Source organism: Corvus moneduloides, chromosome 5, assembly GCF_009650955.1.
Source record: "Corvus moneduloides isolate bCorMon1 chromosome 5, bCorMon1.pri, whole genome shotgun sequence".
NCBI classification, from domain to species: Eukaryota; Metazoa; Chordata; class Aves; order Passeriformes; family Corvidae; genus Corvus; species Corvus moneduloides.
In genome coordinates, this window is record NC_045480.1 from 18,811,815 (window position 1) to 18,838,604 (window position 26,790).

The 26,790-nt window shown below is 38.7% G+C and overlaps 1 protein-coding gene across 2 annotated transcripts in view; it reads left to right on the top strand.

The window, feature by feature from the left end:
- RBPJ (recombination signal binding protein for immunoglobulin kappa J region) overlaps positions 1–26,790 on the top strand; it is a 60,946-nt gene that overhangs the window by 237 nt on the left and 33,919 nt on the right. The window contains exon 1 of one of the 2 annotated variants that reach the window (XM_032108864.1): positions 66–159. The exons of the other annotated variant lie outside the window; for it this stretch is intronic. The gene's annotated coding sequence lies outside the window, so the exon portion shown is untranslated. Of the gene's footprint in view, positions 1–65; positions 160–26,790 lie in introns of those variants that run through there. 2 annotated transcript variants of the gene reach the window in all.

Here is a 26,790-nt window from a genome sequence, read left to right on the forward strand (position 1 = left end):
TCCCGCCGGGTGGGCGCACGGAGGAGGCGCCCCGGGTGCCGGCCCGGCAGTGGCCGCGCTCTCCGTCCGCGCTTTGGCGTGGGGGTCCCGGCGGGTCTGGGCGCTCACTTTGCTCTCCCTCTCTCCGGCACGGACGCGCTGGTCAGGACTCCGTGCAGGGTCAGTGCTCATCCCGGCTGTTTCGGAGCGGGTCCCGCTCTGTGGGCTCCCAGGGGAGCGGCGGAGCCCAGCTGTGAGGGGACCTGGGGCTGGCACGGGCTGTTCCCCCTTCTCGTTCGCCCCGGCTCGTGCCGCCGCAGGCGGGGGTCCCCCGGGCTCCCCCGGCCACGGACCGGGAGCGCTCGGACAAAGGTTTTTGCTGTTGTGGTTGGAAGTTCAGCGCGGTGCCCCAGCGCCCCTCGCACGGCGGGGCCGGCCGTGGCCCGGCCCGGCGCTGTCACTTGGCGGCGGAGCGCTCCCGGTCGCGCCGAGCGCGGGCGGGCTCTCCGCCCCTGCTAGCAGGACACCCGTTCCTTCAGGCTGGGTGACCGATGTTCCCTTTCTTTCCTCTCTGCACACCATTCCCAGGGCTTTTTTGAGTTTTAGCTGCGTTCCTTCAAATGCTGCGGTGCAGGGAAGGGTAGCAGCCTGCCTACCCGACTAAGCCATGCTGGATCATAATGAATGGTAGTGTCCATCCCTTTCAACCACAGTGGGTAATACTTAATCATGGCTAGCCAGCTGCAGCATGTGTCACCGTAATAAGTGACACCCTCTTTGCCACCTACAGCTGATGAATAATAACAGATCCTCTGCTGGTATACAGCATGCAATCACACCTGCAGTGTTACATTGCACGTTGCCATCCTCGCCACATCTTGATTGCTGCTGCTTATTTTAAGTGCCGTGTCCTTAATTTTGGGCTACCCTGAGCACGTGTAACCTCCCTCTATGTGTTGAGGGAAGAGGCAGTCAGGAGAAGGACAGGCTGTTTCTATACTCCACCTGTTTGTTCCAAATGAAATTTTGTCTCGTTAAAGTACTTCTGTGTCTTTCTAAAACGTGGACCTTATTTTAAGATTTCGCAGTGTGTCTGTGACCTTCTGTCTTCCCTGTGGGATTACATTGTCTACAGCATTGGCTCTGTGGTTAGAGAGCAACAGCCTGCTTGGGGGTGGGGTGGAGTTGGTGGTTGATGCTTTTGTTCTCGTGGAGAAGGTAGCATTATGGTATTTTGTTGTTTTGTTTGGCTGCAGTAGTGTTTCCAATTCCTCGCTCTTGTTTGTCAAAAAATAAATTGAAGCTTTTGCTTGATTTCTCTCCTTATGAAGGCATCTTGTGGCTGATACACAATTTCCCAATTAAGTGTTCTTTAGGGAGGCTAATCTTGTTTGTTATGATTCCTGGAGTGTACTGTTTTAGAGGTTGGAGTTGAAAGAAGGGAACAGACGCTTTTAAAGTTTGCTATAACTATTAGCATGTGCTGTAGTTAGCAGTTAAGTTTTTCCACGTTTCTGTTAGTTTACTCATCCAAATATTTGGGCTCCATTTCCTTTTGTTTATTGTTATTATTTGTTGTTTTTTGTTATTATTACAGGTTTGTCAGAAGTGTTCTAATGTTTGTGATATTACTTTTATCCTTTTCAGATGTCTGTTAAAATGTTGACAAAACAACTGTCGATTATTTTAAAAACAGCGATCAAATAATCAGAGCAGTAGAAAAAAATACCATTTTAACAAGAGTGAAAAAATTGTGTGTAGTTTAGGTTTTTCATTCTACATTTTTTGTTTAAACCTCTAAGTCAAATACTTCTCTGGAAAAATAGTTTTTTGTTCTTATTGTTAAATACTTCCAGTGTAGGTAAAATGAAATATGTTAACTTTTGTTAATGTTATAGTTATATTACATGAAGGAGCCTGATTTTTTTTTTTTTTTAAATTTTTTTTAAATTACATGACTTGTGTTTGGAGCGTGGCTCTGATGCTGAGTTGTCTGTGTGTAGTAGGATTAAAAATTGCCGATTCTCCAGTAGCCGATTTTTTTTTTTTTTTTTCCCCAAAATAGTTGGTATAAGGAGTTTTCTTTCTGGCCTGTTCTGTAAAAACTTACTTCGACAGAGGAAAAAAAGTGAAATTAAAAGCAATAACTGAAGAATGTAATATGCAAATCCTGCATTGCGTTTGAATGGGCATCACATGGGCACTCAAACTTTGAGGTAAAGCTTATGGCTCTTTTGCACTCAGTGTTACCTGAATGAAGAAGCTTTCCCCCCCGCCCCCCATGAAAACGATATGTCTGAGCTTAAATTATGGTACATAGGTTTATGCAGTATTGGATTGGAATAGTAGGAATTTACTGCAGCAGTTTTGGGGGGCAGTCAGCATATGTTACCACTTTGTTGTTTGCAGCATGTGGCACACTCGTGCTGCTGCCTCACAAGGAGGGTTTTGATTAAACTTGCTCATATGTACAGTGTCACAACCTAAACTGGGCGGTGTCAGAACTAGATATAGTGAAAAGGTAAACAGAAACATGAGACAAGTAATTTAAAATGAATTACTATTCACAAATATTATTTGAAAGAAGTGGATAATTTCTAGGTGGGGTTATAGAATAGTATTTTTGGGGTTTTGTGGAATATTTTTGGTTTTGGTTGTGAACAATTTAGGGAAATACCATTTTAGGATGACAAAATTAATGAAAATGTGCTTCTTTAATTATATAATATTTTGAGTGCAAACCACTTGGTTTTAAATAATTGCTGATGCTGCAAAAATACCTGTAGGCATCAATTAGTTTGAAAATTGCTCTGCTAAGTCTAATACAGCTATGTGACAGAGAAAATCTCTAATGCCATGAATTTAATTTTGTAGTTTTAAAGTGACACAAAGTATGGAATAGTGTCTTCTCAGTAGCCTGGGACAACCTGATCTTTAACATACTAGAAGCCAACTTAGAGATGAGAGATTGAAATAATAAATAGTAGGCATTGTCTTGGGCGCTGGATTACCAGTGAAAACCTCTGTAATAGCAGTATACAGTATAACATTTGGATTATTTTTCAAACAGGTTGAGAAGCCTTGAAAAAAGACAAAAATAACTTGAGTAGGTTTGTTGCTGGTATGATGTTTTCCATAGGCACTGTACAGTAGAAAATTGTTTTAGTCACACTTTTCTAAATAACAAGCTATTCAAGTTCCATGTCTGAATTAGTCATCCAGGAGTTCTGTGGTTATGAGGGGTTTCCTTACCCAGAAGGCGTAATGATTTAAGGGTCAGGGAAGACTCATGAGATCTGTGATGGCACAAGAGAATGTTTGGCATCAGTGCTGTGAATTTTAGTGCAGTAGTGTAGATGTGACAGCCATCTGGTCATTTTGTTTCTTTGTTTTTAATGAGAACTAAGAAACTAAGGAAAAAACTTGTAGGAGGTTTTTGAATGAGGGTGCTGTTTCCTGGAGCTCTCTCAACCACAAGGTCAAGGGAAGAGAAGTTCAGAGATGAAAATATAACAGTTTATCAGAACTTTAATCTCATCTACATCCTGATTAGTAATTTTAGAATGAGGATGTTGACCAGTGAGGGTCTTGAAGTAGAGAGTGAAGTGGATGCTGCTCAAGAGATGAGGCAGGGGAGGACTTCTGTGATCTGGCTGTAGGCTAAAAAAAGCTATAGAGAGAGGAATGTTCATAAGGGTCAATTCTGGATCTTGAAAGATGAGGAAGTGTGCTTCATTATTTCAGGTGTGAACTTCCGTGGTCACTGATAAAATTTCACCTACTAAAGGGATGTGATCGGCGTTGCTAGGACCTCAACACCAGGTTATTTCTAGGACCTATAGAGAACCTAGGTTTGAGGGCTAATGCCCAATTAGGTTCAGGACTTGCAGTAGTGGAAAGGAGACTGAAGCAATAGTAGAATGAGTAAGACCTGTGTGTTGTCTATGCTGATACTGAGCTGATAGTGAGGCATCAATATGGGGAGAGAGATTCAAGCTGGGGTGTTGACTTGGACAAGCACAGAAGCTAGGGAGTAGAAAGGATATTTCTGATTGATGGCAGGGAGTTCATAGGTGAATTTGAATCCTGGCCCTGGACAGAATGAAAACGAATGGAAAGGGATGCAAGACCAAAAACTATGAAGTGATTGATAAAATAATACAGGTGAATGAGAAGGCTCCTTCAGAAGGATACACTGAAAGAACAGTTAGAATGATAAGGGATAATCATGAGAGCAACAATGCCAAGGAAATGAGGGAGAGTTATTTCCAGAAAAGAAGCATTGCTGGTAGTCTTGTGTGATTGACAGGTCTAGGAAGATAACAATTACGTATTGATTCTGAGCCTCATCATAGGGTTAGGCTGCAAGAGATGTTAGTCAGAATGGGTTCAGTGAAGCTTAAGGAGTGGAAACAGGAATCATATAGACTATAGGACTAGAATTCGTGGATGAGTTCTTCAGGCTACAGTTTTTACTGTCACTGAAGGTTTAAACAGTGCTTATTAAGATTTGAGTAATAGCATAACTACAGCTATTGTACTGTGTATATGCACCTGATGAGTGTTAAAGATTGGGAAAAACTTGTTTACAATCAAATGATTAGATGGTTTTGTGTGACTGACATTTAAATTGTTATCAAGGAGCATGAGCTGTCTAAAGTCAGACTATTGGGAACTCCTTGTGAGCACTGTATTCTTGAAGGAGTCCTCTGAAATGCTGGCAAAACCTTTTTTAGTTTCAGTAGGAGCAATTGCATGAAGTTAAGGTCTTAATTTGGATTTTATTTGCTTTCACTGTTTATTCCTTGTGTTAAGTAGCTCTTTGTTGTTTGACTTATTCTGGTTGATAGAGAGCACAAAGAAAGTTTGAAAATAATCTTTCCGTAGCTTGATTTCTCCAGAAATAATCTGTAGACTATTGTATTTGGCATAGTGTGTGTGTGCTTGTTACAGCCAATTAAAAGGCAATATCCTTTGCTGATACCTTTTTGCAGAAGTAGCTCTCTCTTAAGTCTCGTTCCATGCTACGAATTGCATAAAGATCGTGGGTTTGTCAATGACAGTGAGTTTCTTTCCTCTGACTTGCTAATTTCTGTTTTTCAGTAATAATTAATTTTAGGACTATTTTTCAGTATTTTGAACTCCAATTCCTATGTTTAAAAATAGTGAAAAGAAGAGCAAGTAGCCTGTAGGTATTATAAAGTCTTCCTAAAAGACTTGTGGTGCCTTCACAAGTAAAGATTTTGAAGAAAGGTTTTATAGTTACTAATTCATTTTTGCTGAAGAGTACAGTTAAGGTGCAATGCATACCTGTTCTATCCTATGTTTGGTTTTTGATAAACTTGAAGAGATAGGTTGTAGTTTGGATTTGTAAAATACATATTTAATACAAACAGGTATTCTGTCTTACACAACTTGTTAGAATCTCTCTTGGGATGAAGAATGTAGTTTCTACACAATATTAGTTTGACATTTGGAGAGCAAATCACGTCGGCAGAATTCTGAAGTTTCAGGACATGTTTTCTGTGTTTGTAATACTTGCAACCCTAAATTCTTTGGATGTTAATTGCAAGCACATTATTAACTGACCTATATGGCACTAATGTGCTGAAATACTGTCTCCTAAGAGCATTTCACAGGGAAGGTGTATTTTTAAGGTTTTTTTTAAATTTATTTCAATATTTTTAAAAATTGAGCAATTGTGTATGCCTGCTTTTATAGAATTACTTTTTTGTTTTGTCTTTAGGTGAAGAAGAGAAAAAGGTAAATGTCACTAGCCGTATTGTCAGATGAAATCTTAATTCTATTGACAAAAGTGGATATGCCTTTTAAGTCTGTAGTATTTCAAGGCAGTTTTATAATTATAAATAATAATTATATTCTTGATCTTAGTGAACTGCCATTATTTTTATGTGGAAATGCTTATAGCATTATAATATTATACACTTCATGCTTGAACATAATTGCATTAATTAACAATTAAGATTATATGACGTCAGAAAATAATACAGAATTAAGGTTATCTCTTGTAATGTAAAAATTCAGAAAAGGAAACAGCCAGTACACTTCTTTGAAAAAGAAATTATTAATAGAAGCAGTTTCCATATCCCTACATTCTTACTGAGTCTTGGAAAAGTAAGGGCTAAACTTAGAGTTTATCTCATTTCCTGAGGTTCTACTTATGTGGTGTTCTTTACTCATAATTCGTGTGTGTATGTATTTTGTGGTTGCCACCTTTCACAAAAAAAGTTAAGTAACTTTTACAACCTGGAGAAACTTTTATCACCTTTGCTGTGTCACATCACAGCCATTTTTCAGACTGTTTATACTGTTTAAAAAATTTCGTTTTCTGAAAAATACTTCCTGCTCTTCAACTGCACTTTAGTTATCCAGATAGTGACATATGGTCATGTATCTTCTTGCTCTTACACTTGTAAATGCATAAAGTACATATTTGCACTGGTAAACTTTTTTACCAAGAAAGAAAAGAACATAAGGGTTTCAGTATGTACAGTGTGAGAAGTCTCTTGATGGACCTTGCAGATTTTGATCCTTACAGTAGACAGAGACTATTATTATATATAAGACGTTTTAGTATTATATATATATTAAAATTATATATAATATAAAATAAACAGAGATGAAGATAAACACTATTTTTGTTAGTAATTTTATTTTTAAAAGCCTGACTGATCATAAAAGCTTACTGTAAGATATAATTGTTATAATGTTTTACTATTTGATTAATAAGATTGTTTAATGAATGACATGCTCCTGGGACATGATTTGTTCTCTCTAAAGCAGTCTGAACACTTCAGTTGAGAGCACATGACTTCAGGAAGCTTGTGAGGCTCTTTTTTGAACGCGTCTTTTTATGTAGATAAGTCTTGAAACATTGATGTTGAGTTGAAGTACATATTTCCATAGTTATTTAAACTGAGAGGCTCTGCGGAGTGATCTTGGCTAGTTATAGGGCTGGGCAATCACCAGACGTGAAATTTAACAAAGGCAAGTGCCAGAGATGGGGCAGCTGTGGATGTACATAGGCTAGGGAATGGGAGGCTGCAGAAAGGGATCTGAGCATCCTGGTCAACAGAAAGCTGAATGTGAGTCAGCAGTGCCCTGGCAGCCAGGAGGGCCAAACGTGTCCTGGGGTGCATCAGGCACAGCATTGCCAGCCAGGCAACAGAGGGGATTATCCTGCTCTGCTCTGCACTGGGGAGACCTCACCTCGAGTCTTGGGGGCAGTTTTGGGCACTGCAGTTAAGAAAGATGTAAAGCTCTTAGGGAGCATCCAAAGGAGCACCATGAAGATGGTGAATGGTCTAGAGGGAAAGCCATATGAGGAATGACTGAGATCAGTTGTCTTGTTCTGGAGGAGACCAAGAGGAGACTTCATCACAGCCTATAGCTTTCTCACAGTGGGAAGCAGAGGGGCAGATGCTGATCTCCTCTCTGGTGACCAGTGACAGGACCCAAGGGAATGGCCTGAATTTGTGTCAAGAGAGATTTAGGTTGGATATTAGGAAAAGGTTCTTTACCCAGGGAATGGTTGGGTCCTGGAACAGGCTCCTCTGGGAAGTGGTCACAGCACCAAGCCTGACAGAGTTCAAGAAGCACCTGGACAATGCTTTCAGGCACATGGTGTGATTCTGAGGGTGTCCTGCGCAGGGACAGGAATTGGGCTTGATGATCTTGATGGGTCCCTTCTAACTCGGGATGTTCTATGAGTCTGATTCTAAAGTTGTTTACATGCTTCACTTGAAAAACATGAAGACCATACAGTGGTTGTGGTTATGGTATAACTTTTCTTCATTTGTTTGTTATTCAGGAGCAAGAGCTTATCTCTGTTTTATTACATTACATGACTGACTTGTATACAGTGCTATTTCATCAGTGCCTTGAAAATCCAGAACGCTTTCTCCAATAGTGAACAACCTGTATTGGCAACTAATCATTTTTAACTGCTCTGTGTGAGATCACACCTTCATTTGATTTTTCTACTTCTCGTAGGTTAGATTAAAGGGTATGTACTACAATGGATCCTTGTTAGTGTTTTGGTTATTAATCTAATTTCTTACAGTTACTTGAGTAGAGGAATGAACACTTAAATTTTTTCCTTTATGAGTACAGACAAATATAGACATTTTTCTGAATGTGCCAGAAAAAAATGTCTTTCTACTTTTATTCTTGGTAACATTGCTTGGTCTGTAGGACCTTTCATCTGCACTTTGTTTTTTTCAAAGCCATTCTTGTGGCATATTTCCAGTGTGTGGTGCTTTGGGAGGTTACCAGGAAAACTTGGTATCGAAATGAAACTTCATCAGGCTGCTGTGAAATTCAGAATTTTCCAAGCCTGAAAGAGGGAATTGAATTGTGCAAAATACTGGTCCCTAATTTTTGCCGAACCATAGAAACTGCATGGAATAAAAGATACTCTTCAGAAAATATCCTGCTTTCCTTTTCCTGGCAGCTCTTATTTTTACTCTGTAATTTAATTTTGTCTAGGAGCAGTGGCAAAGGATCTGCAGGCAGTGTTTGCAAGCTGCAAGTTGTGGATTAGGAATTGCTAGTGTGGAAAATAAGGTTAAAGTTGTTTGCTCAGCAGAAGAATTTGTGAAACTACGCTTTTATCAGTTATCGATTACAGGGGAGGTTGTCTCGGTAAGGGGTGTTACTGCTTTCACTCGTGATCTTACATAAAGGGGGCTTCAAAATAAACGTCTAGAGTCTTGGAGGTGCTTGTGCACACTCTGAGTTTATGCCATTGTGGAAGAGTTCTAAGGCTAGGCAGAATAATAATAGTGAGTCTTACTCAGTTATTGTTGTTGTTCCAGCTGTCTGCGTAAAAGCTCTTCATGTCCTGAACATGAAAAAACAAGCATAAAAACCCATTGACTTGCCAAGGTCAGACAGAGTCTGTGGAGAGGTGGAAATAGAATTACTGTCTCCTGCCTCTGTTCTCGTACTTGGTGTAGTTATGGGGTGTTTGCTGAGTTTTGACAGGTGACATCATGTTTTCTCTCCCAACTGTGGCTGTGAAAGCAGGTCAAGAGAAATAAGACTTCCTTACGTTTTTCATCTGCATAACAGAAAGGTATGGTAAAGAAGACTTGAGTGATTGTATTCATCATTAATGTGTTTTGGTTATAGTGAGGGATGTTAGAGTGGACACTAGAGAGATGCTGCTCTTACATAATTGAGACAGATGCGATGGTTGGGGCATGACCAGTAGATAAATGTGCCCTGTAATAAAATTAAGTGATGCTGCAGTGTGCTGTGCTTTGTACTGCGGGAGAAATTATTCTGTATAGGTACTTATTTTCAAAACTGAAAATATATCACTGCTTTCCAAATCCGCCACCCAGCTCTGGTTTCAGTAGTGAGTGTCAGAATTCAGAAAAGAAAAAGCTTTGGTGAAAGACTTCTGTTGTTCTGCATGTGTGTGCTTTTTTTCATGCTCTCTTAGTTTTGCAGTAGATACATGGTGATGACTAGTAAAATCCTCAATAAAGTACTACCTTCCAGGAATTATGGGGATATATCAAAACTATTTTCGATATGCCTTTTTGTCCAAGTATTTTTCCGGCCAAATATTTTTCTTCTGCTCTTCAGTACTTCTTTGTCAGCACTGAGTCCTGGGATGTTGTTGGTTTGCTGTGGTTTGTTGGGGCTTTTTTGTTTTGGTTTGTTTTTTGGTTGGTTGGGGTTTTGTGTGTGTTTTTTTGTTTGTGTGGGGGGGTTTTCATTTGGTTTTTTATTTAATTTTCCTTTGCATTCCATTTTTTTTTCATTTGCTGTTGCATGGTTGATGTTGCTTTTCATTTGTTTTGTTTATGTGTGCATTACAAATTTCTCATTAAGAAGTCATGCAGAGCAGTTAATCAAAATAAGTATTTGGGATGAGACTTCCTCTTTGAAAGAGGCTTGTAGCATGCTTGATGCATTGTGACAAACTGTTTCAGTCAGCACACATGATAATGACGTGGAATTCTGATCACAATATAAAAGTTTAAGGGATTTTTGTATAAGTACTAAATTTACGAGAGTGCCCTCCTCTACTGATTGTTTTGCTGTTGATTATGGAGGTAAACATGTCTCTTAGTTTGTAAGAGTGATAGAAGAATGTGTTATGGAGAGAGAAAAAAACATGCAGTTCTCTAAAGTAAATTTTTTGCTCTAAGAGTCACCTGAAGCAGGAAAGGCATGAAAACCTATTCTGATGATCTGTTTTAATTAATAATATAGATGTTGGCCAGGCTTATGTTCAGTTTTGATAATACAGTAAATAAGATTAATGTTCCCAGTGCTTACGTTTAGATAGCAGCACTCTCAAAATACCAAGAACTGTGTTAAAACAAACGTGAGAACTATGCCAAAACAAACGTCAGAACATTCTGCTTTTTTTTTTTTTTTTGCAATGGGCAAAATACCTGTATTTCACAACAGTTAGCAGGCAAAACAAAGGAGTCGTTATGAAACAATATTTAAAAAAGGTTTTACTGAGTTTACGCCCAATTAGCTTGTTGAAGTGATAAATCATACCTCAAATGCAAAGGAAAAGTAGACTAGGCCTTTACAGTAATTTGTGATTGTTAAAGTGTACAGAAAGTGTAGGGTGACTTTTGTTACTGGATCCCTTGTGCTGTAAGGGTAGTAGTCATTCTTTTTGACTGGCTGCATCTGCATGTAGCTTTTGAGACTGCAGTAAACAAAAAGTGACCTCAGAAGATAGGCCGAAGGTTCCTCTCAAGACAGAGTTTGAAGCCAGTCCTTATGTGAGTGTTCCTTGAATGTAGCCTGAATTTCCATATGGAAATAAAATATATAAGAAGAAAAGCTCTGGGCATATCCCTTGTTTTTCCAATGTTTGTGGTTTCCACAGTTTTTCTGGAAAAAATCTTAACTTTATTTTTTGATTGTTAAATACTTAGTAAATAATCAGAAAAACTGAACTGACCTTCCTGCCTTACTGTCTCACCATATTGCTGGATGGCACTTAGCAGTAGACTGGTTAGACTTGTCAGTTTGCATAGTCATGAAAGTTGTATTGCATCAGGTTGAATTTAAAAGTTTATCTTTTGTAGTTTGACTAGTTCGCCAAAAAAACCAAACCAAGAGCAACAGAGGGTATTAAGCTGTGATGAATATTGTATCTGTGGAGATAGGAGACTTGTTCACTTATTGGAAGTTTTCCTCTGTGCTTACTCTGGATAGGATTCAAATTCTGGGTATCATTGTTGGAAGTACTCAGCAGATTTTACTGGTGACACTTCTGATCTCCTACCTAATGGCCCCAATTGTAGAAGATTTTTTTCAGTAATGATAGTACATTTTTTTAAGATTAAAAATGCTATTCTGCCATTGTACAAACTGCATTCCTAGCTAATATTTTCTTTTTTTTTTTTTTGTTTTGACATCAGTTGAAAAACATGTATAGCCACTGCTTGACATTCCTTTCCTCTGATTCCAGTTTAGATCTGGTCAGTTCTGCTTCCTCTTGTTACACATAAAGCATACTGAAATAACACAGAGTATTGTATTTTGCTTGGTCATTTTGAGTTCTGTTTTCTCCTGAATTTTGTGAGCAGCCCTCAATTAGTTTTGCTTCTGGATCTCTCTCTTTTTTTTTTTCTTTTCTTTTTTTTTTTTTTTTTTTTTCTTTTCTTTTTTTTTTTTCTTCTCTTTTACTATTTTTAGTGGAGTAGCACACCAGAATACTTTGTCTGGATTTTTTTCTGCGGAGTTTTTGTGTAAGCCCCATTCTCTTTGTTCCTGGGCAGTCCATGTTCACTTATGTTTGTCCAGGGCAGTACTTTCAGACTACTTCCCAACTGTGTTGTTCCTTTTTTCCGCTATATTTTGCTGTTACTAGCTCTGTAAGGCTTATGGTGTACTTTGAGCATCACCACCAGCATTATCTACAGAGTGGGGAAGTCACTGTTGCTACTCAGCAATGCAACAACTGTATGTTTTAAATCAAGTCCAAACCCTGTTCCTTACTTTTGGGAACTTGAAACTTCATCAGTGTCTTTGATCATGAGAGGGGCTGTCTAATAAGCACTTGTATGCAACTTGTCTCCCTCCATAAAAACAGATGAGGGTTGGAGAGAAAATAAAATCTAAAGAGTTCAAGAACCTGAGATATCTCATGTAACAAAAGACAAAACTGATACTGAGAGAGAAGAGTAAAACTTAAGTTGTATTGGTAAAGCCAAAGAAAAATCCAGTCTTACTATTGTGAAGGCAGGAAATATATTTTGGGAGGGGAAAGAAGACATAGTGAAGGAACATTTTATTTTGAAGGAGTTTCGTTTTTTTGCTTTTACCACCCTTCTTTCTTTTGAAATGTTTCGGTTCTCTTCATGTATGGGAAGCCACTACTATTTTTTTATCCTTTTGCTACTCCAAAGAGAATGGATAAAATAGAACTTTGAATGAATGTAGACTGCAGTCTGTTGCTATAGTGGCTTTGTAGGGTGTATATTGAAAGCTGTGAAGAAGCAGGACACTTTGTTCTTACTAACATGGTATATTTCTAAAGCAACAGAACAGGGAGAAAGGATTGTTTTTGAAGTGATGAAAGCAAACAAAGTAAAGCTGAGACCAGGTTTTGAAAGCTAAATTCCGTAAATAAGCATTGCCCAAGAAATGATGGGTGTGTGTCTGTGCATACAGGTACACTTAAAAGTGTTTGTTATACAGCTTTAATATACAACTTGGATTTATATTTACTGTACAGAAAGTTTCTTCTAACATAAGATGGGTTAAAAGAGCATTGTGACGTTCTGCATAAAATTGTAACTTTTCTTTTTGCCTGATTCAGTGGTTGAATACAAGCATTTGATTTGGTTTTCTTCATACCGTTTCAGAACCCTAGAGAAATGGTAACATACTGGGGTGTCTTAATATAAAAATTACCGGTTTGATTGAGATAGTTCTCTCCTACACTTTTTGTTCTCATTATAGAAGGCAACTTTATTAGTAATACATGTCCTGATCTTGTCTGTTCTTGCTTCACAAAAAACATGTATTTGAAAGCTTAATATAGAGGTATTCTGGAAGTAGATGTGTAACAATGGTGCACTTTTTCTTTCAACAGTGAGCCTCAGTTTACTGTTGCTGATTAAACAGCTCACATAGCCCTTTGTCTAAAGCATTCTTCCCACTTCATTTTGGAATAAAATTTAGAAAGTCAAACAGGCATATCATTTGGATATCAGAATTGAATAATGGTTCCAGCCAGCGAGGCTAATGTGTGCAACCTTTCTCCTTCGGTTAAAGGTTTTTTCCTTTGGTAAAAGGAGTCTTCAAACTATCACTCTGGTAACACTGGTCCATAGTTGTAGAAACAGGAAGCAAACACTTAAACATTGTCCCAGATCACCATTGCTCTGTGGTGTCTTCCTTTTTTTCAGCTGCTTTCTTAATTTCTTTCTTGGAAGCCAAAAGTAGCTTCGTGCAGTTCTCCTAAGAGTTGAGTCATTTGCCAGCTTCTCCTTTGCAAATAATCTGTAATGGAATCCACTATATTTTCTCTGCCTGAGGCTGTTTATTGCATTGTCCACTTGCTTTTGACATGCTGTCTCAGTCCTTTTGATTGCTTATTCTGTCTGTTTTCTGCAGTGTCTGTAGTTAATTGTAGCTGTTAGAAACCTCTTGAGGACTCAGAGTTCAAATTGCCCTAGGTCTTGGCACACTGTCCTTCCTGTAAGTAACCTGCATTCACCTGTCACTCAAGCGGCTTGCAAGCTGTTGGGTGGCATGCAGGTCCAGGGAGCTCTTTTAACAGGGCTCTAGGATACCTTGAAGGATGGGCTCTGGTTTTCCAGCCAGGATAACTGGGGCTCTCTATACTCGTTATGTTTTGGGAAGAATGGTGTGCTGATGGTGAGTATACTTCAGGTTTGTCCCAAGGTGTGCTGGCATGGCCAACCAGGTCTTATAACTAGTAAAAGTATCATAGTTGAAAAGCTGTCGGGTGCCTGTCATGGCATTGTTTGTGAAGTTAATGGAGATTTATGTCCTAAAGGGCATTGTGCTTTTTAGTTGACAGTCTCTGGGGGAAAACTGGAAAATTCTTTCCTTTTTAAAAGAAACCAAAAAACTAACTTACCCAGAAAACTCCACAGCACCACTCCTTCGCTCCTCTCCTCCCCCCTGCCAAAATTGACCGGTAGAGATTTATTATGCTTTCCCTTAAAGTTTGTGGTTAATTTTATTAATACGCATTTGTATTATCATGCCACACTTGACAGCTGGTTTCTGTGTGTACCTTCAGACAACAGTGGCCTTCTGTCGCAGCGCTTTGGTCAGCAGTTAGCGTCTGTGGCTGCTGAGCTGTGTGATTTGCAGGCTTTTCCAGTGTCACTCCAGTATGAAACTGGATTTGCTGACCTGTTAAAACTAAGTTTTAGTTCTGGGGTGGAGCGACTCTTTGAGGCTGATCGTATTGATGATGTGAAGTTGCCTTCAGATTTCCTTGCCCTGAACTGAAAATAGTCACAGACAGGAGAATTTTATGGGAAGGTACCGTTTAGGCTTGTATGGTTCTTACTCTTCTTCAGCTGTCCATTAATCCTGCTGCTGGAAATGGAGAAACAGATTGCTGGAGCCTTGGCCTGAGTAAGAATAACCCTTGTGCCTGGTAGCAGTGGGAGCAGAAGGCCCTGCACCCCTGGGTGGATTGTCTTAACTCTATCTTTCTTCCTCATCTTTGCCTCACTTTGTAATAGCAACAGGGAATGGAGGGGAATGGATGGACGCTGGTGTGGGGCTGGGGAACAGAATGAAATCTCTGAAGGTAGATAATGATGTATGTATATATGTGTGGAGGTGATTGTCTCTTGAGTTTTCTACTGCTGCAAAGATTTTGAAGATATTTTGGAGGTGGGAAAACTAGATTTTGCTATCTCAATGTTAAAATTTTTATCTGATTCTTTACATTTTTATTTATTGGGGTACAGAAACATTGAGTGGCTTCTCTGTTTTACACATGTACTTTTATTTAGCTGTAGGGAAGTTGTACTTTCTCTCCCCCAAGGGAGTTTCCTGTGTATATGGAAAAATACAAAACAGAAGTGAAAAATACCTCAGGCTTCCAAACCTAGTGCTCACATTTCACTTCTCCCACTACCTTTCTTGTCGTATAAATAGTCCAGCAGTCCTTCCCCTGCCCTATAGCAATACCATCTATCTAAAAAGCTAGACGCTATCATAGCAAATATGGTAGCTAACTTGTCACACCAAATTATTACAACAACCTGTAAACCACTGGGGAAATAAAAAAAATTTACACAGTGCTACACTTTTCTGATGTTTATCTTTAACTGCCAGAATGTTTTATTAGGCTTTTTTCAGGCTAGTAAATATAACTTTGATACCTGTTCCAAGAGGTTTATAGTTACGAATACATTCAGTATGCAACTCATGGGCTTTTTTTGTTTAAAAATCCACTTAAGGCAGGGGCCCTAAAACTGTGTGTAACTCAACAGTTACATTGCATTTCATAATGTGTTACTCTCACTAGAAATTCTGGAGATCCTCTGTTTTCAATCTGACTATAGAGCAAATGGTTTCTCTATTTCTTATGCCTAGGTGAGCAGTATGTAGGTAACGTATTGTATTCGATATGAATGCTATCTTCACAGTATTTAATTTTTCCCATAACCATATAAGATAATTTAAGCAGTTTAAAACTGGCATTCTGAATTTCCTTCATTTGTTTTGACTGTATTTTGTGTATGTTCTCTTGTCATGTAACAGGTTTGTGGGTTTTTAGCCTCTTAAGTTGTTCTGTAAAGGGTAGGACTAAAGAACTTCTGTGTCCTGTACACTTCTGCCTTGTATGGTGGGGAAAGGTTTTGGGACAGTACCATGATCTCCTTCATCCCTAATGGGCAAAGTGTAGCAGTAGTAGAGCTAAGGCATATGCTTACTGTCTAACCAAATGGCATATGCAAAGTGATCAGCTGTTGAAACAGGAGTTTCCACATTTTGCTTTGTCTTTTTCAGTGACACTGGTATTCTGGAAATGTCTATCCAGCTTCCAGTTTTCATAAAACTCATAGCAACGTAATTGTCTTTAAAAGCTCTTTTCTTCTTTTTAAACTTAGTTAGAACTGATTTATGGGCTCCAAAGTTATTGAAAGGATTGCTAATCAATTTATTAATTGTACTAATACAGTACTAAGCCTGCTTTGTGGACAGAGTGTGCTGTATTTTCCAGAATGCATTAATGCCTTGGAAGAAAATACATCATTTCTCTAAAATGCTGAATTCTAAGTGGTAACTTCTAATATAGGTTACCCCTTGATTTTCTTTAGGATGAGACTTTTTTCCTTCATTTATCTCAGCTACGTGGCCATCTGCATATTTTCATTCCATGGTTCAGGCTATTTATCTGTTTGTTGAACTTTCATGATTGCATTTGTCAATTTTTTCTTTTTTGGAGAGCTCAGTCTGCCCTGTTGGAAGCAGCAGTGGGCAGAAATTTCAGGAAGTATATCTCCCTATAGATTGGCATGTTCCATATACTACATACTTGGTAGTCCTATGTTGGCGAACATTTTTAAGCTGGTCAAGTTACGCTTGACAGGGTGGTAGCTGCTAACTGAAATGACAGATTTGGTTGTTTAGTACTTCAAGACGCTTTTGACAATTTACTTTCCCTTTTGGCCTAAATGTACTTGGAAGGATGAGACAATGTTTTGAAAAGAGGTTGGGTTCGGAGCTCAGCAGTTGGGAGTCTTCGCAACACTGCTTAGGCACCCTTTTCATGCTGTAAAATCGTTGAAAAAAATTTGTGCCAGCACAGTCATTATTCTGGGAAACTTGTGTTGTAGCAGTCACAGGTTCAAGATCATGCAGAAGTTAAGTGCTGTTGGGTAAAAAATTTTTTTTAAAATAGTGGTTCCTTAAATACTTAGAATACCTAAGTTAAGTTTGTCTCAGAAAAGTGTTCTTGTTTTCAAATTGGCTTCATGGTTTATAGTGTACCTCATTAAGATGCAGGAAGAAGTTTACCAGTAATTTGCATCTGTGTGGAGTTTAAACTTGACAAACCTGAAAAGCAAGCCTCCTTGAATTAAGTATGATTCACACAATTTCCATTTTAAAAAAATGAACAATAATAACTGCTTTGCATTTGTGCTCTTCAGATTTTTCTTATGAAAAATGCTGTACAAAAGCTGTTAGGGCACAATAGGAGCATGTGTAACTATGTAAGAGAACTGTAATACTATAAGACCAGAAAAAAGGATGATTAGGTGTTAGCTTGCTGGCATTCCAGCCATGTAATCTAATCTTTTCATATGGTTATTGTAAGTGTACTGTGATAAGGAGGAGTAGAAGTTTATTATTGGAGTGTCCATTTAATTGTCTTGTACAGGGATCATTGACCCAGTTATCGTAACAGTTGTTAAAAATATTATCATATTTGATGGTAGGCATTGTAGAGATTATATTTCTCTAGCAATTTGTTTCTAAGTATTTTAATTTTACAATTATAACTAGCAATAATTAGAAGGAGCTTCTAGCTTATAAAATATAAACAGAAATACAGTTTTTGTTGTACTTACCCTACTTTCTTCTTTCTGTTTCAAGACAAGTATTTTTTAAATGGGAATATGAATTTCTGTCTTTCCTGTGTTGGAATGCTCTATTAATTATTGCAGGGACTGTAGCTACAGTATGATTTAATATCTTAGAAACTTAGAATTTAACTGTGAATTAATTCAACAATGACAAAAAGTCCAAAGCTTTCAAATCTTTTAAAACAACTCCTTTTCTTAAAACACAGGTTTGTAAACTGCAGATGGATCACCTAATTTTGCTCTCTGTGCAAGTTATATGACTTTAAAGGTTTAAGAATATTTTGCTTATATTAAATGCTTCCCAGTTAGAGACCTTCAGCACAATCACAGTGAAAAAGCCTAACAGGGAAGAATGGCTTCCAACTGATTTAGTTGTCCTAGAAAGTTGAAAAAGAGCCTTCTAATTCTCATTCTTTTCTGGGATGTGTTTATTGCTGCTGTTTTTATATTCATGGGATGATGTATTCATAAGTGTAATTACAAAACAATACCCTTGAGATTGATTAATTCTAGGATACTGACAGCTCATTCTGCAACTGCGCCCAGTTAATGTTAGTGTAACCACGTAATTCCTGGGTGATGCAAGAAAACATCTGATATCTAGGAAACCCTGTAATTTTGTAACACAGGTTGGTGCCAAATACAGCTTTGTTGAACAGTATACGTATGCACAGGTTTTGTGTCGTCATTTTAATCTACTGAGGAGATAAATTTTATTTGCCAATTTGAAAATTACTGTTTGCATGGCAACCTGCTTAGGCGCTGATAACCTGTTCTCTGCTTGCATACTGATACAATTTTTGAGTTGTTTTACAAGTCTAGAATCAGTGGGTGAGACGTAGTTCAGAGAAATAAGCTTACAGAACTCTAGCAGTTTACTTTTACTGAATATAAGGAGCCGCTTCCTTATTGCGTTTTGAAGGCTCCCAGTATAGAATTTGGAGGAAGAAAGGGAATGAAAGGAGAGGGTACATACTCTAATAGTACTGTGTTAAAAAAAAATAAAGAAGCAGATTATATTGTATAAAAAAAGTTGACTGAAAATGACTGAGTTGCTGGAGGAGGGAGATGATAGGGAATTGTCCCCATTTCTTAAAGGTGTTTTTTAGAAATGTGAAAATACAGTAAAACAATTTAAAAGTGGCTCTTGAAACTTGCTCTGGAGGGCTTGGCACTTCTGTCGGAGCTTACAGTTGTTAAACCAAGACCAGTTAAGGGAATGTATGAACTGGTTTTTGTTGGCTTTTTGCTAATATTGTTGTTGTTGTTATTATTTACATTATTTAAAATAATATTAAGCGGGTCTAAATTGAAGGTAGGGGTGCACCAGGTTTGTAACAGTGCCCTACTACTGAAGTAGGAGGTCACATTCTCCTGCGTGTGCCTGTTGATTGCGCTGAGGTGGTGCCGGCAGTCACTGGGTTCGTGATGGAATCAATGAAGTTCTCTTTCTTTCACCTCTTTCGCCTCTCCGTCTCTGGCCTCCCCAAAAAGATAGTTTTTGTTCTGGCCTACTGATTTGAATTTACCTGTGGAAAGGTTGGACAAGTGCTGGAGTTTGGTGTGTGAGGATAGGTCGGTGCAGCTGGGGGAAGCTGGCAGGCAAGACCTGTTTGGCAGTGACAAATCAGCTCAGCTGCCTCTGAAGCCACAGTCTAACAGTGAACTGGAGCAGCTGGGACACAGGCACGTTTGCTTGCCCTGACCTAGCAGAGAGGTGGTAAAGGCATTTGAGACAGTGGTGACTTAAATTGTCACAGCAAGTCTTCTCAGAGTTGGTCTGCTTAAACCTTAGAGATGTTTACTTAGGTGTCATTTTGCATTAAGTTCTGCTTGCGCTTGGGGTGACAGTCTTACAGTTGTCCTAAGCTAAACTTTGACTAAGGATGGCAGTTTCTTGGTAAGATCTTTTAATTTTGCTTAAGACTTGGGTTTTGCAAGTCATTTTCCCTACTGAATTCTTCTGTGTGTTCTTGCATTATAGTTCTTTCCCATGAGAGTTACAGGCTTGCTTAGCTGCTCCTTCTGTGTAATCTTTTTTGGCTTCTGTTGAAGTTGAGTTTGAGGTGACCAAGCAGCTTTCTGCAACCAACATGACTGGTTTCCCTGTCTCCTGCTTCCCTGTGTATTAGTGGTGTGCCAGATTGATGGACCAAGTTAGCTCCTTTTGAAGGTCTGAGCACTGCAGGGGAAAGCAGTGGTGCAGGGGAAGCGAGTTGAGGAGCTTGGAGCAGGGACAGTAACCCCCTTGGAGACGGATTAGGCCATTCTCCTTGTTTTTCTGCTCATAGGAAGCAGTTGCTGTAGTAATAAAGCTCCTTTGTTTATGAGGGTATAGGGTAAGGAAAAGAACATGGAAGAGTGGTTATCCTATTACTTTAATAGAGTAGTGGTGAGAAATTTTGAAAGTGACCGATGACTGTCCCTGTCAAGAACCTGTTATCTCTTTAAGAGGCATTCCAAAGAGATACCTATTTGCCTTTATGATTAGTGAGGTTAGTTTGGCTTTTTGAGAATCTTCCACCTTTGCAAGTTCAATGTGGTTCTTTACCACTTCCTTATAAAATCATTCACAATTTCTCCTTCTATTATATATTTTTGGTGTTACAGTGAACATTAGTGGTTCAAAGAAAACCATGAACCTTAAGTTTTTGTCCTTCGTTTTATTAACTTTTTAAAAAGTTATCTTCTGCGCAGAATATCAGTGCTTATCTTCCAGTGAAGGATGGAAATTATATTTACAGAGGAGAAACTGTTCTTTGAACACTGCAGACATTTAGTCACTGAAATGAAGGTGGAACAAATCCTTAGGTACTATACTATAGTGCTGGGTTCCTATATTGGCAGGAAAGTGGTTGAAAAAGTTTCCTCTTATATCTAATTTGTGACTTTTTTCAAGTAATCGGGCAACAGAGATAATAATCAGTACAGTTAGTAGTTTTTCCCTCATGCCTCTAAAAAAAATTTCTTCCGACTAAATCTTACTTGCAGTTATGGGCCAATAGTAACTCTTAAAAAGCACTGGTTTAGTACTCAATAGCTCTGTTCTTGCCATATTTAGAAATTTAATTTCTTAAAAGGTAACTGCCTTTTTTTTAAGGACTTGCTGATATTTAAATTATAGTTTAGTAGGGGACATATAATCACTTCCGTAGGAAATAAAAGTCAAGTTTGCTTGTGAAGTATGTATTCAAAGGTGATGTGCAAGGTGAGATCCTGAGGAAAATTTGCTGTGTCAGATGGACAAGAAGAGTTCTAATAATCGTAAGCTGAGCAAAGTCATTGTCAATGAAAGGTGTGACTGTGGGATGTTTTGTGTAGAATCATGCTCCAGACTGATTTTATGTACCACCATTACTTTAAGAGTCAATTTTGTGTACTACGTGGAGGTGTTTTCCTTTTTCTAAGCATCCACTCTTTTTTTGTTTGAAGGGATGAAAATAAAACTAGTGAGCGCGTTCCCTATGCAGTTACAATAGCTGAGCCAAATGATACTGTGTTTTAGGGACTGGGATTCTGTTGGCATACATTAGTTTTTCAAGCTAATAACTCATTCAGTTGCTAATGTATGTGTGTCCAAGTCTGCAGTTTCCACTAAACATTTGAGCCAATGCTATTAGGCAATTAATAAAAAAGAAGTAATAGCATGTGAATATAAAGGAATCGTAATAAATTGAGTAATGTTTTATTATGTTTCTTACATTCTACACCACTCCAGCATCTTGATGGCTTTATCCTTTGAGTTCTTTAGTATGCCTGAGATCTCTGGATTACTAGCTTCTTGCTGCGGGTACCTACAGCTAAAAGCAAAAGTAAGGAAATCACATCTTCAGGTGTATGTTTAGGCACTTTGTCATTAAACAAGCTATTATTACTGACTTCCTTGCATCACTTAGTGTGGCAGAGTTGTGTGACTGCTGTCTTGATTAAAATTATGTCATTTGGACAAGACCTTTGATTTTTGGAGTCATAGACAAGTATAGTGATTACTGCATGGAGTTTTTTCCAAATGTAGGTAGACTGCTAGAAGGAAGTGAATTTGTGTACTTTCTGTAAGTTGTTTGAAAGTGAGCCTGCTTACTGATACAGTGCAAGTTTTATTTAAATTGCAGCTGTCGTTCTGTGATTTTATGGGGATTGGAAAAGAGAGGACAATAATAAAAGCAATGTGGGGGAATGAAAGCAGGTCAGAAAAGGGAGAGGGAGTTTCTAATTGAACCAGTGGCTTGCAGTGAGAGGGTGTGACTGAGTGAAGCAGAGCTTTTTCTATTGTATTTTTGTCAGTATTATTTGATATAGTGCCAAAAGTGTGTAAAGTGCTGTAGAGTGGAAGACTTGTTTCAAGCATGTAACATACTCTCTGTTTTGGAGGACTTAAATTCTTTAAGTGTAGTCAGGGGCAGTGCAGAATCATGCAGTACAAAGATGTTGATCGTGCATAGTTGGTGGCATTCACCCTGGAGCAGGTGGGTCTTGTTGTTGAAGAGGGGGAATGTTTTGTGTATTGATCAAAAACTTTCTGGTTTTGTGATTTCAGGGGCTGCTGTGCCCCCTACTTCCAAAGAGTCACAATGCAGTTGGACCACCCATCAGTCATTCTTTACAGAGGAGAAAGGGACTTTAGAAGTAGTAGAAATCCATTGTTCATGTCCATTAGACATTCTTGATTGGTGACGTTTTAATTAATTTTATCTCCTTTTGTAGGATGGATAAGAAAGAGGGTTCATAGTGTCAGTAGTGTTTCAAGCAAGTTGGCTGAGATTGGTTCTTTGTATGTGAATATGAAAACTGTATTTATTTTTTAAAATGGGTTAGCTTTTAATTCAACTCTGACCTTCAGGACAAAGTCCTTACAGCAATATTGGTTGTGGTAGACACCCTAACGAGAATCAGGGCTGAAGTGCTGCTGGCAGGCAAAAACGTGAGAGTGAGTTGGTAACTGCATGTGACTCTGTCAGTGCGTGTGTTCTTCCTGAAGGATGAGCCCGCCTGTGATGGGTGAGCTGGAAGTTCTAAGTCAGTTTGTTGACTTCATCAGCCTTGGGTGGATCATGCTTATGAACATGGTTGTGTCTGGAGGGAGGAACGGGGGGGGGGGGGTGGAGATAGGTGTCATTTCTTTAGCAATTTCTGTACCTCAGCTGTGTGATATTATAGAAAAAAAAGACCACAGAGTGTTTAGGGTGTGAGTAGTCTAAGGATTTAAAGACTCCTTACTCTGTGATGCTCTGCAGATAGTTAGGAACACTGGGTATGCTGGGTCACATTAGACTGTATGGCATTAAGTTACAACAACCTACAAAAATCAGTGGAGGGCAAAAAAATACTTGTAGGACATGGAGGGGGAGTTGCCTGAGAAATGTTGATCTGCTCAGAACTTTGTGAAGAATGAAGGTTGTGTGCAGTTGTAGGCTGTGGAATATAGAGTGGATAAGAATTACTTCATCATCTGTCCTTTCTTTTGACAATATAAGCTTGTTTATTTTAGTTCCTTAGTTTGTGTTTCCATTGTGGTGGTTGTTTAGTGCTGGATGTTACTAGTAGTACAACTGTTTCTGTTTCCCATAATCAAAGTTGTGTATATTGAACCAATTTTTGTTTTGGAGAACATAAAATTCTCCTTCCAAAGGCTTTGTTTTAGCCATTGGTATAGTTCATTTATTTAATATCTTCATCCATGGAAAAGATCAGTGTGTTCTGTTTGAGCATAGTTAAGTGCTTGTGTTTACTTCCATGTTAACTGAATTCTTCTATACAATTATATGTCTTTCGCATCAATCTCTTAGAAATTGTGTCCTTGAGGTGTTTTGACTTTTTAATCATGTGTGAGACCTGTAGATCATCACTTTTTTGAGCTCTGCATTTTTAGCATTGACAAATCATAGCGGTGCACTATTTTCAGATTCATTTAAAAATAAAGGATATCAGTGTGGAATAAGGTGCACTTACAGAAATCAAATCCAGCAGTCAAATTAATCTCCAACAGGAAACATGTTTAAAATGATGTGAATCCAGTCTCTGTGTGAAATGTGGTGGTTTTTATATGCCAGCTCATGCTGGATCGTAAATGGCCCTTTTATTTAATATGTAGGAATTCTCTTTGGGTCTGTGAAACCACCAGATGAGAAAATGTTTTCTAGTGACAGATGATCATTTCTCTTGGGAGTTGTGTTCTAAAATATTTGTAATAGACTATGGTTGTGTAGGTGAATGCACAGAAATATTTTCTGTATTCGCATCTTGTCTTCACCGAAATCTGTGCACAGGAGAGTATAGCTACATTAACAGCATATCCTGTGTTTTAAAATGTACACCTGCTTTTGCAGTTGATGTAAGATGTTACCCTAGATGTAGAAATCTGCAAAACCGAAACAGGTCTGATGTGGAGTGGCTGAGTCTTACCATGTAGGTTGTAGTATGCTATTCAATCCGAATGAAGTGTTTCTAGCAAATGCCAAATTAAGGGATCACTCCTGAGAATTTATCAGTGTGTCCTGTACGTGGGCACTGTTGCATATGTTGGCTTTGATAATTTCAAGCGTGTTTAAAGTCCATAAATACGAACTTTCCTCTATGCTTCTTGAATTCTTCACTGATTGGCCTGTGGTAAGCAAATTGAAGCTGGAAGTGGGCAGAGGATAGACAGTTAAAAGAAAAAGAGAAAATAAAGTCCCAGCATGCTATTTAAATCCATCTCTTTTAGCTTTTCTCAGGTAATGTCTCTGTTAGTGGCTGAAAATGAGTATCTTTATACTGATCCTCAAACTTTGAATGGAAACCTGAGTATTTCACTTTCTTGGATCTTAGATAGCCTCAGTAGGCCAAGTAAACCCTTGTCATCCCGTGCTGGTGAGTTTGTAGTGTAGTGAGTTTGTGGTAACAGATCACAAAGCAACTTGAAGTTAATTCTTTGAAAAGTATTTTCATTTCTCATGGTAGAAAGTAATAGAGCCTGTTATAACGAGGGTCTGGTTATCTGGTGCTAAGGGCTGAATGAACATTTGACAGACTTTCTAGCTTTCCAGATTTATCGTAGTTATTTTAAAGCAGAGAGAGAATGATAAAAAATACGTGTAAATTACTTCTCTTATCACTCCTTTCTTTAAAAGGCTTTTGTCTGACTGTTGAGCCACAAACTCTTCTCGTTCGTTCACAAGTTACATGGCATTGCAAGAGGTCTAGGAAAAGGTTGCATCTGACAGGTGACTGTTCTTAGAACTGGAGTTAAGTAAGGCACAGGAATTTCTTTTGCTGCGCTCCTGCCTGAAATACACTTAGAGTAGTTGAAATGGCAGTATTTCTTCTTCCCTAATCCCATCCCGCATGGCTTGTGGGATACCATCAATATATTTGATAGGTGTTAGAAATGTTAGGACTTAACTTGAGCCTCTCACCAAATTTCATTGTCACTTCATATTGTTGGAGAGCAGAAGTTGGATTTTCTTACATTCTTTCTTTTTGAATTGCATAATGTATTTTCAGATGTTGCCAAAGATATATAAAAATCTGGAGTTTTTTATTAGACTCCTCCTGTTTCAAGCATTGTTTCCCTTGGATCTCCTCTGAGGAAGTAAAAACTTTACTTAATCACTCTATTCTGTATTTAATTTCTGTGTTTTAATACTCTGGGTCTTATACTGCTGTAAAATAGTGACTGCCATATCTTATTTATGACAACGTTGAGACATTTGTGCGCTGGGAGACAGAACTGAAACCATTGAACTGAAACAGTGTGAGGTAACTTCCTTCCAGGGCAGTTTCTTTGTGACACTTATCTGGGGATTGTTTCCAACATCCATACTGAGGTATTATAGTCATCTCTTGTAGCCTATGAAAGAGTTCTTCTAACGTGTTCTGCAGCGAATACTGTGATATGTACTGTGATATAACAGGACTAATAAAGAATTGAGTTTGCTGTTCAGGAATTGTTAGGCCTTTGCTGCATCAGTCAAAAGCACCAGCAAGTGTGTAGGTCCAGTTGGAAATGATCTGGCAGTCAGATGTTTGGGGGTAAAACTTTTCCAATGAACAGGTACTCTGTGCCTTTTTAAAATCTGACATTTGTTTCCCACGCAGAAAGCATCCATTTTTCATTTCTCATTGTACTGGGTCTGGCTGGGACAGAGTTAGTTTTCTTCATAGCAGCTGTTATGGTGCTGTGTTCTTCGTGACTGGAACAGTGTTGATAGCACACTGATATTTTAGCTCTTGCTGTATAGTGTTCGCGCAGCATCAAGGCCTTCTCTCTTCCTCACTCTGCCCGATGTCTGTCCCCCCACAGTGATTGAGGGGGGTACAAGATGCTGCGAGGTTTACAACCAGGCAGGTGACCCAAGCAAGCTAGAGAGATACTCCATGCCATATAATGTCGTGCTCAACAATAAACTGGAGGGGGGTGGGATTTAGAGAGGTTACCCAGCTTTTGCTTAGGAGGTGGCTTGGTATCGATCATGGGTGGTGGTGAGTGGCCCGTTTCACTTTGTTTTTCTCTACTTCCACTTCTCCTTTGTATGTTAAACAATTTTATTATCTCAACATACAAGTTTTCTTGCTCTTTATTCATGCTTTTCTCTTAATTTGTCTGATTGTGAGAGGGAAATGCGCACCTGTATGGTTTAGTTGCCTGTGGGCAACTAAGCACCACATGATCTCTTCATACTTGAGTAAGGCAGAAAGGAAATAGAGATCTCAACACATGGATATTTGTTTTGAAAGGAACCTCTAAAGGTCATGGAGTCCAAATACCCTGCAATGAACAGGGATGTCTTCAGTTAGATCAGGTTGCTCAGAACCCTGTCCAATGAATGTTTCCAATGATGGGGCATCTACCAGCTTTCTGGGCAGGCTGGTTTTGGATACTATGCTTTAGGATTCTTCAGGGTAAGGAAAGTATTTGTTTTTATTTTCAGTGTTGAAATTTTTAAGACACCAGGGAAACTTCTGTCACAAAGAAATTGACACAGAAAACAGTAATCATAGTGTATTTTTGTTATGTTTTATATATTCTGGAGTTAAATTTGAATGTTTTGCCATGCCACAGATTTTTCTGGTACCCCATTTCCCAAAGTGGTCTCAGGTCCATGTTTTTCATTTAGCAAGTCTTAGTTTGCAGCTCATATCTTCCCATTCCTAGTCTGTGCTTTCTGCTGCTCCCCCATGTTGGCCTCTCCAACACGCTCGCTTTCTGCTCAGCTGTTGTTTCTGCTGTAGTCAAATT